The following is an 11,026-nucleotide window of genomic DNA, read 5'->3' on the forward strand; positions in this document are numbered from 1 at the left end:
AACAGTGGAATAGCTTCTCCATTCTCAGGTTGCTTCAGGTACATTAGCTTTATTTTGTTACCCTTTTGTGTTTTGTGTTGCGTTCAAGCACAGCGGAAAAACAGCAGGGTATTCCGGCTGTCGGTGTTGGGTGTTTAAAAACCCTGGCAGCTGCCCAAGATGCAGGCGGGTGGCTGGACCAAGCCACAGTTTTGGAACCCGATTCCTGCAAATACACATTGATATTCACCTGTAACTTGCTGTTTGGTTGACTTCCAGACCCAAACAGCATTATAAAAGGTTTAGGTATGTATTCACTGCATCACATCACGCCTTCATACTGAATCCAAGCCTCCCTGTAGAGAATCCCTTCCTCTGCACACCGTGTGATAGTATAGCTTTGTTCTCTCTGGCTAGGTGAATATTGTCAAGGGATCATTTAATAGAAGAAGGATTGCTTGGAAAGGACTAGAAAGGGCCTCAGGTGGAGAACCTCCCCCTGATGAGGATTAGTTTTATCCTGCATATGCAAAGGAAATTGATTAAGCCATAGAACAGTACTTCCCCTGCTTCGGTGTGGCATTCCTCTTCTGCAGGGGATCTCTCAAGAACGTACTGCAATACAGCCTTGGGAGACAATGCTAATAGCCAAAGATGAACTGCTGTCATCACGGTCATAATGTGTGGCTCACAGACAGAGGGGTGGTGGCAAATTACAAAGACATGTCATTGAACAACTGGTGTTTGCTTTTCCTGATCTGCATGCTGATTATCATAAGTAACATACTTCTCTGTTCCTGAAATGCACTAGATGCTTCTTTCTGTCCATGACTACAAAGCCTTATCGCCTTCCCATGCTGGGACTTTTAACGTCTTAATCCCTCAGCACATTGCGGGAGATTATCTTTCTAAAATTAACTAGCCCCTTGAGACTGCAGAGATAGCAGCTGTTTTTATGACACTTGGCGAGTTTTCAGCAAACAAAGTGACTTATTGCAAACGGGAAAGTGTGCTCACATTAGGTTTTTCTAAAAGATGTAAGATTATAGGACTATTATGCCGTTTCCCCTGCCGCTTGATGGCTTCACGTAGAGAAATGTTTGTTTGCAGGTTGGAGGAGATTTTTTTTAAAGATGGGGGAACTCTGAAAGGCTGCCGATCCCAATTCATTTCCGTTGTGTGTGGTGTTTATGAGAGGTAGTCAATCTCATTTTCTCAGAGGTAAATTCAAGAGGATTTTGATAACAAATATAGATGATCATGCGAGTAAACACGATTTAATTAAAACACATTGATTATAGTTCTAGCTCCTATATTGCCAAAAGCCCCAACTAATCCTCCAAGGAGCTGGGATTTTGAGAAAAAAACTGGACTCAGAAGGTTGGAAAAAAATCTCTACTCACTCACCTTTTGTTGAATATGTAGATCTGCAGGGAATGAGTCATTATTACTGCAACTGATGTCTGCTGCTTAATGTCCGCTATTATAAGATATCAAATCTGGAGTTGTTAACGTTAATAAATTGGTCATAAATTGATTTTGCATAATGCAACTCCTTTTCCAGAAGGTAATTGATCAATTGGTTCATTGATGGGGTCTTGCCTTTTAATTTAAAGAGAGCCTAAATGATAGAGCAGAGTGGATGTGCACTAGCCAAGCATTCTCTGGTAGAAAGTGTTTCTATTAGTGATTATGTTTGTCTCATTATCAGTTAAACACGTGCCTTTTTTAGAAAGTATTAATGACTCCTACAGTTACGTTTTGTGTAAGTATTTCAAAGGTATAGGATCAGTTAATGACTTTTATTGTGCATGTTGAGTACCATCCTTTTTGGTTAATGAATGTTAACTAATGTAATGTAACATAAAGGCCCAAAGACTTTATTATACTGATCTTAGCTTGGCAGTAATTAGGGATGCTCGCTTTTATTCTGCACTAATGGGGAACTAAATGCACAACATTCATTCATTGTTATCAACATCTTATTCAGGAGCTTAAGAAATCTTTCAGCCTCACTGGATATAAAGGCACAAAAACAACTCTGACAGGCTGTTAGTTGTCAAAGAGCAATCAGAGATTCACATACATAGTACTATTTACACATATAGGTAATTTAGAATCATTAATCCCCCTGATTTGCATGTATTTAGAGTGGGAGGAAAGCCAAATGAACAAGCTCTGTTGTTGCTGTGTCAATTATCCACAGCAACAAGTGTCAATCTCAGGTTTCAATGTTTGTAAAAGCACTTTTTAAAGAATATTAACACCACAATTCACAGAGCAATAATGTTATTTGTACTGAACCACATTTATTTGACATATAATAATAGTTACTTTGTTAAATATGATGCATTTCTAAAGATTAAATTATACGATAATTAAGATAAAGATGATTTGCTCCATCCCGAAACCAACAATAAAATGCTACTTAATGCATTATTTATAATTATCCGATAATACTCTGTACAAACATAATGACTTCCCCTCTTATTATCCATGAGGTCCAATAAAAGATCAAATCATTTTCTATCCAGACAAAAGGTTCCTTTCTCAGGTTTAGTATGATTACAGTGTAGTTTGTGCAATCGAGAAGGTTACATAGGGGAAGTGCGTTATGTGTAAATAGGTATGGACACAATAGGGAAAGTGCAATATTGATTTGTGTATGAATACAATAGGGAAAGTGCAATTTGATTATGTATGTGCAATAGGGAAAGTTCTGTACCTGTATGTTTCTTGTTTGTTTCTGATTGACCTGAATGTTTTATGTGTATTATCTCGATGCCCAAGACACATTTCTCCTAAGGGAGACAATAAAGCTCTATCTTATCTTATCTTAGTATCTGTTAAAATCAATGTTGATGAGCACAAAGTGAATATTAGTCTCACTCTCATAATCTACCACCAATGTCATTTTTGAGAATTTGTCAGAAGGCTTCAAACAACCTTCCTTACAACAAAGGACCACGTGTAACTACGCCTGTCAAAGACCTTCACGGTATTTCAACTACAACATCGTCTGTGATCAGCCACCAGAACAGCTGATGCAACAGTTGGTTTGCACAACCAAAAAAAAGCAACACAAACTGACAGAAACCATTTCAGCGATCTCATCTGTGGGCTCGTCATCCTCTGTCGCCACAACTGACTTGAGTGGGCAAATGCTAAGAGACATATTCTCTTCATGGAAGAATCCAGAGTGATCAAGAAATGTGTGTTTGTAGCACTAATAATGTGAAATAGATTCAGAGGGGTTTTATTATTGTAACTCGCCAAAGGCACAGCTGTGTAATAACCATGCTGTCTAATCACCATCTTGATATGCCACACCTGTCAGGGGGATGGATTCAAATATAATGTGCACGGAACTTTTTTGTGCTTAAGAAAAGTGTTTTTATTGCAACCATAAAAAAATGAGAGAGAACAAAACAAGCATTTATATGTTTGGTAAAGGGAATAGGCTAATAGATAACACTTCAACACACAAAGAGGCTGTTTTGCTGCGTTATGATCCTTAAGGCGAGACACGGCAGGCAAAAACATCGTTTTTCAAGTAGCCTACTGGTCAATTTTGAGATTTTGTGCTATTTTGATTCCATAACATGTTTTCTTTCAGGCTTTTGGAAGGAAAACGTACAAAATACACATTTAAGTGTTTATTTTACTATAGTTTGTCTATTTGCGTCTGTAGATTTCTCCTAAATTCACCAAAAGTTAGCATAACGTAACATAAAGTACCGCGACCGCTGTGTGCACCATGTCAACAGAGGTATCGCTGGAAAGCTGTGTCTCTCCTGCACAATCTCATCGGATCCAAATATGGTCATTTCCTTTGTATCAACAACCAATCGTGAAAGCACAAAGGGGTCTTAAACCAAGAAACGAAATCTCATTGGCTGGTGTCAATTTCTGACAACGTGATTCGTTCAGATGCGTCACGTGGTGTGCTAAAACACTTCCTGGTTAGCTTTCAGCTAGAAATTGAAATCTCAAAATGCCAAAAGAACGGCGAAAAAAACGTTCACAGAGAAGACGACAACAATTGTCACTTGCACGAAGCAAGGTTATATAAAAAAAAATGACCCTGAACATGAAATACCTTCACGGAGTGCGTCGATGCGCAAGCTGTCATTCAAAGAACAGGAGGGTTTAGCTAGCGCCTCACTGCAATCTTTAAAGGTCGTTTTCTCAAAATGAGTTTTTTCTCCTACTCTGAGTTCGAAATGTCAACTTCAGTAGCACGTAGAGACACCAAACCTTCCAGTTATATTCCTATCAATATTATGAAGGCTTTTACAGAAGGGTTTGTTCATATATAATTCATAGCCTGAATTATACAACATTGTATACCTAAAAACATGGCGAAAATGGATATTTTAGGGCTGTTGACAGTATTTTCTGATTTATGGAATGATACAAAGAGATATCCAATATCCCTTCTGTAAAAGCCTTAGATACTAATATGACTACAAAATGAAACAAGAATTTTGAATCTGGCTATATCTAAAGTTCAGATTTCGATTCCTGAAATGTGTTAAAATATGTGCATATTTAATGAGATAATGGGTAATTTGCATATTTAAACATGCTATTTCAGAAAACGTGTAATACAAAAGACAATTGCCTTATTGTAAGTAATTAACTGGAGACATTTCTAGCTGATACCTTTAAGTTAAAAAAAATTACCCTATTCACCTGGGGTGTCTCGCCTTAAATACTTACAGATCTAATAGAATCTATAGAAAACAGACATTTTCAATGCAGGACTTTCACTTGCAATGGAGTATTTCTATTTTGCTGAATCTTTCAATCAATCAAGTTTTATTTATATAGCACATTTATAAACGATTTTTGGTCGAGCCAAAGTGCTGTACATATAATAAAAATAGCCTACAGTAGAGACACTTTACAGCAAATACAACAACACAGATTGTTCAGAATATCAGTATGAGAAAAACGACACCCTCTATCCTTAGACCCTCACATCGTACAAGGAAAAACTTCCAGAGAAAACCCAGAGTTTAAGGGAAAAAATGGGAGAAACCTCAGGGAGAGCAACAGAGGAGGGATCCCTCTCCCAGGACGGACAGACGTGCAATAGATGCCGTGTGTAAATCGAAGAGATAATACATTTTACAGCATATAGACCGAATGTGTCTGTAATAAGAAGATTCATCTTTACTTTTACGCAAAGGACCTGATCACCCCCATCCAGTGTTGATGCTTTTATGCAGTGTCACACAGCCAGTGCTTCACAGACAATATACTGTCTAAGTGACTATGGATTTGTGTTGAATAACTCCTGGCCCAATATGATTTTTTGCATCTTTAGTTTCGGGTCCATTTTCTGCAGGACCGCCATTCTCCATCTTCTTAACTGCCAACCAAAAAACCCGACTCACAGACAGGTCCGTGGTGACTCGAGGTCTGAAGTGGCCCCTTCTCAGACACGACACTTTAAGGTAGTAAGAAAGCGAAGCCTACATTAAACAACCTGAATGGGCCTTCAATTTGAAGAGTAATGAGCGCGTGTATGGCTTTTTACCTGTATCAATGCCAGTGTGTGCTTTTATAGAATTGTTCTCATTATTCACAATTTGGTGGTGAACTGTGTTACGCTTCAACTCACTCCCTAGTAATATAAGCTATTTTATAGAGTGCATCTATTATCTGTAATCTGATAAAGATTTAGCAGCAGTGTATGGTTGCTCTGCTCCAGCCTCCTCTGTGTGCAGTAAAGCTAAGACTCAGACTAGTGAGTCATGTTGGAAGTGGCAGCAGATATTTATCACTGCCACTGTTTATGGCACAGCCTGCATGAACACTTTTTTTATTTTTTCCCCGTCAATCTAAAGGCCTGAGCAGGAGAGTTTAGCACTAATAAGACAGCTTCAGTGTTCCTCTCGCACCCTCCCCTCCTCTCCTCTGTCAGATGAAGGAAGAGATCTGAGTGCTTCCTGGAGAGCCTCCCAGTGATCACTGGGAAGAAATAAAGCCGATTGCTTAAATAAGTAAGAACAAACACCACTGACTGCCTGGCTCGATGTGAGGCAGAAGTAGATTCTGCCCCATCGATGTTTGAATGTGTGAAAATCAAAAACACTTAACAGGTTTTCATCACCGTACACAACTGGAGGCTACTGCGTTGCTACGGTATGCTGGCAAGCACCCATTTTTCTAAATTAGGACTTGCATCCGTATCAGCATGCCCTTTTTCTCCCCTTAGAAAACCTGATGAATAATTAAATAATAAATAGTGGAAGCCAGGGAAATGTCATCAGTGCCTCAACTTACATTTTCCTGAAGTGATAAAAGAGAGAAATAGTATTACGTTAGTACAATTTGTTCTTTTGAAGCTTAAGCATCCTTCACTAACCTCTTTCTTTTTCATCTACGTTTGTGATTGGATTTGAGATTAATAAAAGATAATGGTGTTTACCTGAATCCTCCTCACAAAAGCCTGCATGCAAAGCATTTCTTTAAGATGTTTTGCATTTGTGACTGCTGCATGCTCTGCGAGCGTCAACAGGTTAATAAAATGTTACTGCAAAATAAAGCGTGCTGAACATTACTGACCCTGGAGGGAATGGATTTTGTGTTTGCTTTTGGTCTCAGCCTGCTATCATGATATACCCACATCCCTGCAGCTATGCTGTGATTGCTAAGGTTGTCTGCTAATGGTTTGCTGTTTACTTTCACTGCACTTTCAAATGACTTTAATCACCTTGTGAACTGGAACACACGTTTTCTAAAAAGCATCCGGAAAGTGAACAGGGAATGTTTTTGCTTTGCTGGCCTCAGTATCTCCCTTGTGCGCTGAGATGTCTCTGAGGCATTAATCTATTATGTCATCATGGCTCACCAGCATATTTCCACTCTCTAATGAATGGAATTGTCTATTATTTAGCTGCTAATATGGCTCCTCACAGCCCCTAACATCTGACATGATGGGCTTGCGTCTGATGCTTTCCTGCACTCTACACCATCCCCGACTTAAAAAGGGGCCAACTCTGGCCACACTGGTCATTTTATCTGTTCTCCTCGTTTCCTGCTAGTTGCATTAGCCTGCCCACTGGGGTTTCTTTTGGCACATTAAAACAGATTTAGGTTAATAATTGATGCTGCGATTTATGGACTCTAGTGCCTGAGGTTCAATCGTAAGCCTCCACTTAAAAAGAAAGCATGCCTCTCATTCCTGCCTATGCCTCGGAGTGCTGTGATTTATAACTTCAGTTTGATGGTGTGCAATTTATAGTATGGGAGTCTATTGAAGAAAAGGAGCAGACGTATCATTTTTCATACAACAGTCATTATGATGTGATTATGTTTGAGTTTCGGATTTCTCCTTCACACGTCAACTCAAGACGATGAAGAAACAACTATCGATCTGCGCGCTACGAGCATTACATCTATTTGTATTTGTGCAGCGTTGGCCTCCTGGCTCTTGTCTTTGATTAAGAAACCGTGCCTGAAATTAATGTTCAATTTTAACCCTAGTGTTGACATTATGTGGAAAGATCTATAGGTTGTTAATCAATAGTGTTACATTGTTGTTCAGGGAAAGTGTGATCCATGTGTAGGCGTTAGGCTCAGGGTTCATTAAAATGCTGGCAAGATGCTGTCGAGAATAACATGTCTCATAATGTTTTTCTGTGATCGCTTCTCCCTCTTAACACAAATATAGCAGTGAGTGACATTCATATATTTATTCTGGACATGTGTCATTCAACTAAATGTGTCATAGGACTCTGGACTCATTAGACCAGATTCTTGGATAAGAATACAAAGTCTGTGACTCAAGGGATGGAAATATCTGTCAGTCCACCACTTTCTGACTGAAATACGTCAACAACTTTTGGATGAATTTTCAATTGATTTCATACGGACATTCATGGTCCTAAAACATTTTAGTTTTGCCTTAGTCCCACCATGAAGCTGACATTTGTGATTTTATGTGAATGTTTTAACAACCTTTGTACGATTGGCTTGAAATATGATACATTCATGCTCTGATTATGATTCATTTGAATAACTTTGGTGATCCCCGTTTATTGTGAGTATGTTTGCCTTTAGCTAAAGCATTGCTTGGTCACTCACATGTTTGAGCCTTAAATGGTGAATTGTGCCCAGTCACTCATTCATGAATGCAGTCAATGCTTGTCATGTGTGAACAAAATAGTTTTCTATTGGTGGATAAATCTTCTCTAATCATATGCTTTTATGCAAATTACGTTAAATCTGAAGGTGAGCCAACCGCTTTGTTCTGCATCAATATTTTGATAAAACACAGCCAGGTGAGCAGGCACGGTTGCAGAGTATGTCAAACATGATTTCATACAGTATGAAAGACTGAGCCCATGTGGGATACAATTTAAAAGCACATTGATAACTCATTTTGCTCATTAAGCACAACAACTGATTTTGATGACTCGAATACATAAAACCTCAAAAACAATTCAGCGAAAAAATCATTGTATATTTTTAGCCATTTCTAACATTTCTCAAATACTATAATTCCTTTCGTCTTTCAAGGAAATTAATAAAGGAGAGGAGGATGGATTAATTCCCTACAAATCAGAATATAAATCAGGAAGAAGCATTAAAAAATACACCTGGTTTCAATCCCCTGAAAAGAGGGATTGCTACCATTTCCAGCTCCATTTGAATTTCCTGTTTATTTCGCTCGGATCTATGAAAGGATTTAAATGCCCTTCAGTCGCCATGTCTTTTCTACCATTGCCTTTGATTTATAGATTTTCAGCTTGAAAAGCAAAAAGAGAGACATTCCAAAAAGGGTAAAAAAAAAAGAAAATCACCATCATGACATGGAGGAGCTTAAAGCCAGCTGAAAGGTGGAGGAAATAGGAGGGATATAAAACGACCATTGCCAGCTCCACGGATGAAATATGAGGAATTGTGGGAAACCATGTAACAAAATGTGATATGTGGCAAATGAACTGGGCTTTATTAATTCCCAGAGCAACCATAAGAAGTCCCATTCTGCTCAGCCTGTATTGTACTGTGCCCTGTGCCGACAGGACTCACCTTCACTCCACAGTGTCGGGATCCCATTAATATCTACAATACACAATCATTCCTTCCTCAAAACTCTGTAAAGACACAATGCCTCCTGTCATTTCCTTTCATTTTGAAGCAGTGATTTCTTAGCAGGAGATGTCACTTAGGGATAAACGCCCTGACTTCAACTTGACTCCAAAACTAGCCATCACTATTGTACCCCTGTCGCTGTGAACTACACATTTCCTCACCCCCACTTTTTCTTCTTTTTGTGAGAGATCAGCTGGGATGAAAAAGGGCATCCAGTGTGCCGACACAGTGGCGACCATGGGGAAAAGGCAGCTTTTGTGATCCACAGTTTCAGCCACAGTGCTCCTATGGGACCACCGGGCCATTGGGAGCCCAAAGGGTGTCAGACCGTGGCTGAGAGGCTGGGGCTTCTGGGGACCACGGGAGCACTGAGCTCACTGAACAGATAAACCCAGGGGATTACTGTAAACTGCATGCTCTTCAGCCTTGCAGATGGTTAGAAATGGGGAATGTTTTACTTGACCCTATTTTAATTGAGTACAGCCTCCAGCTCAAGTAGGTGACATACATGTACAGTGACATACATGTACAGCGTATGAGGCAGCAGCCATAAGCTTCAATTTAAGCAGATGGCTATTAAACATAAAGGTAGTATGATTCATTGTTCCACCTTTTGCGAGAGCTATGTGCGGTAATTTGTAACAGAGTTAATTTACACCTAATGAGTAAGAGAGATTAATTCATGTGTATGATGAATTGCGCAGCGGCAAGCAGTCAGGCTAAGCAAATTCTTCAAAATGTGTGTGTGCGCATGTGTGTGTGAAAGTACCTTTTGTGAATGCTTTTCAAACACTGGCAAAGACTGCAGGGGCACTTATCTGAAATAAGTAGGCCTGTCCTCCACCACAGTCCTTGCTAGCAGCTCCATATGGTAATGAACTGCATAAGATGAAGAAAATATTTTATTTGCAACACAAACAGCACTGCAGTTAATTCAAGCAGCACAGCTATAATGCACTCACACACTTTAATACTTTCCAAGTGTAAAGTTCAGAATGAGCTCATTTGCGTTGCAATGATACACTCAACATTTAATCTTTTAATAATATGCTATGAAACAAGGCTTTTGCAATGCAAACACATGAGACTCTAAGTATCCGTGATGGTATGTAACCAGCTGCCAGAACATAAATTGAAATGAATAACTAACTAACTAAGAGGCTTGCCTGCCAAAGTGAGGCGATGATGAGGTTATGATGTCCGTATGTGCAGTGTTTCAGTGATGGTGTCCTCTCCAACATCAAGATTGTTTTAATCTGCCCAAACATGCCAACATGTGGCACTCCTGCCTCTTTCCAAGCTCATCTCTCCTTTGTGTCACGTCGGGAGTGCAGAGCCACTTTACATTTGAAGCTACTGTCTGTACTTTCACATAATAACTATATTGCTGGGCAATGTTTACCATGGAGACAGAAATCAATTCAAAACAAGAGCAAACCTTTGTTGAATCATAGATCAAAACACTCTATCTTCACACAAAAAGGACCTGATGTTTATGCCACTGCAGGTATTTATCTTGTTCCTGACTTCTGCTGTGGTTTGACAACGATTACCTTGACTTAATAAAAGAATATAAATAATGACATACAGAAACATATAACTACTAGGTATGATTCACTTCAAAAAATGGTCTGTTATTATAATTCTTACATATTTTCTAATCCTCATTTAGATCCTAATGTATTCCTCCCTTTCATCTTTGTAACCACTATTGTACAATGTTACTAAATAAACACTAAACCTGCAATGGAACATTTTTTATTATGAATAGATTGTCATATGTACCTCCCTGTACGCAGGTATATTACATCCCCCTGCTGCACACACAAAAACAAACAAAGACACATAGAAAGGGGTTGTTATGAGTCATTCATAAAGACTAATGACAAAATTCCCGCCTTCACAATGTACCATGAAGGGGCATGTTTGATAAAATTAC

Source organism: Gymnodraco acuticeps, unplaced genomic scaffold (assembly GCF_902827175.1).
Source record: "Gymnodraco acuticeps unplaced genomic scaffold, fGymAcu1.1, whole genome shotgun sequence".
Classification (NCBI taxonomy): Eukaryota; Metazoa; Chordata; class Actinopteri; order Perciformes; family Bathydraconidae; genus Gymnodraco; species Gymnodraco acuticeps.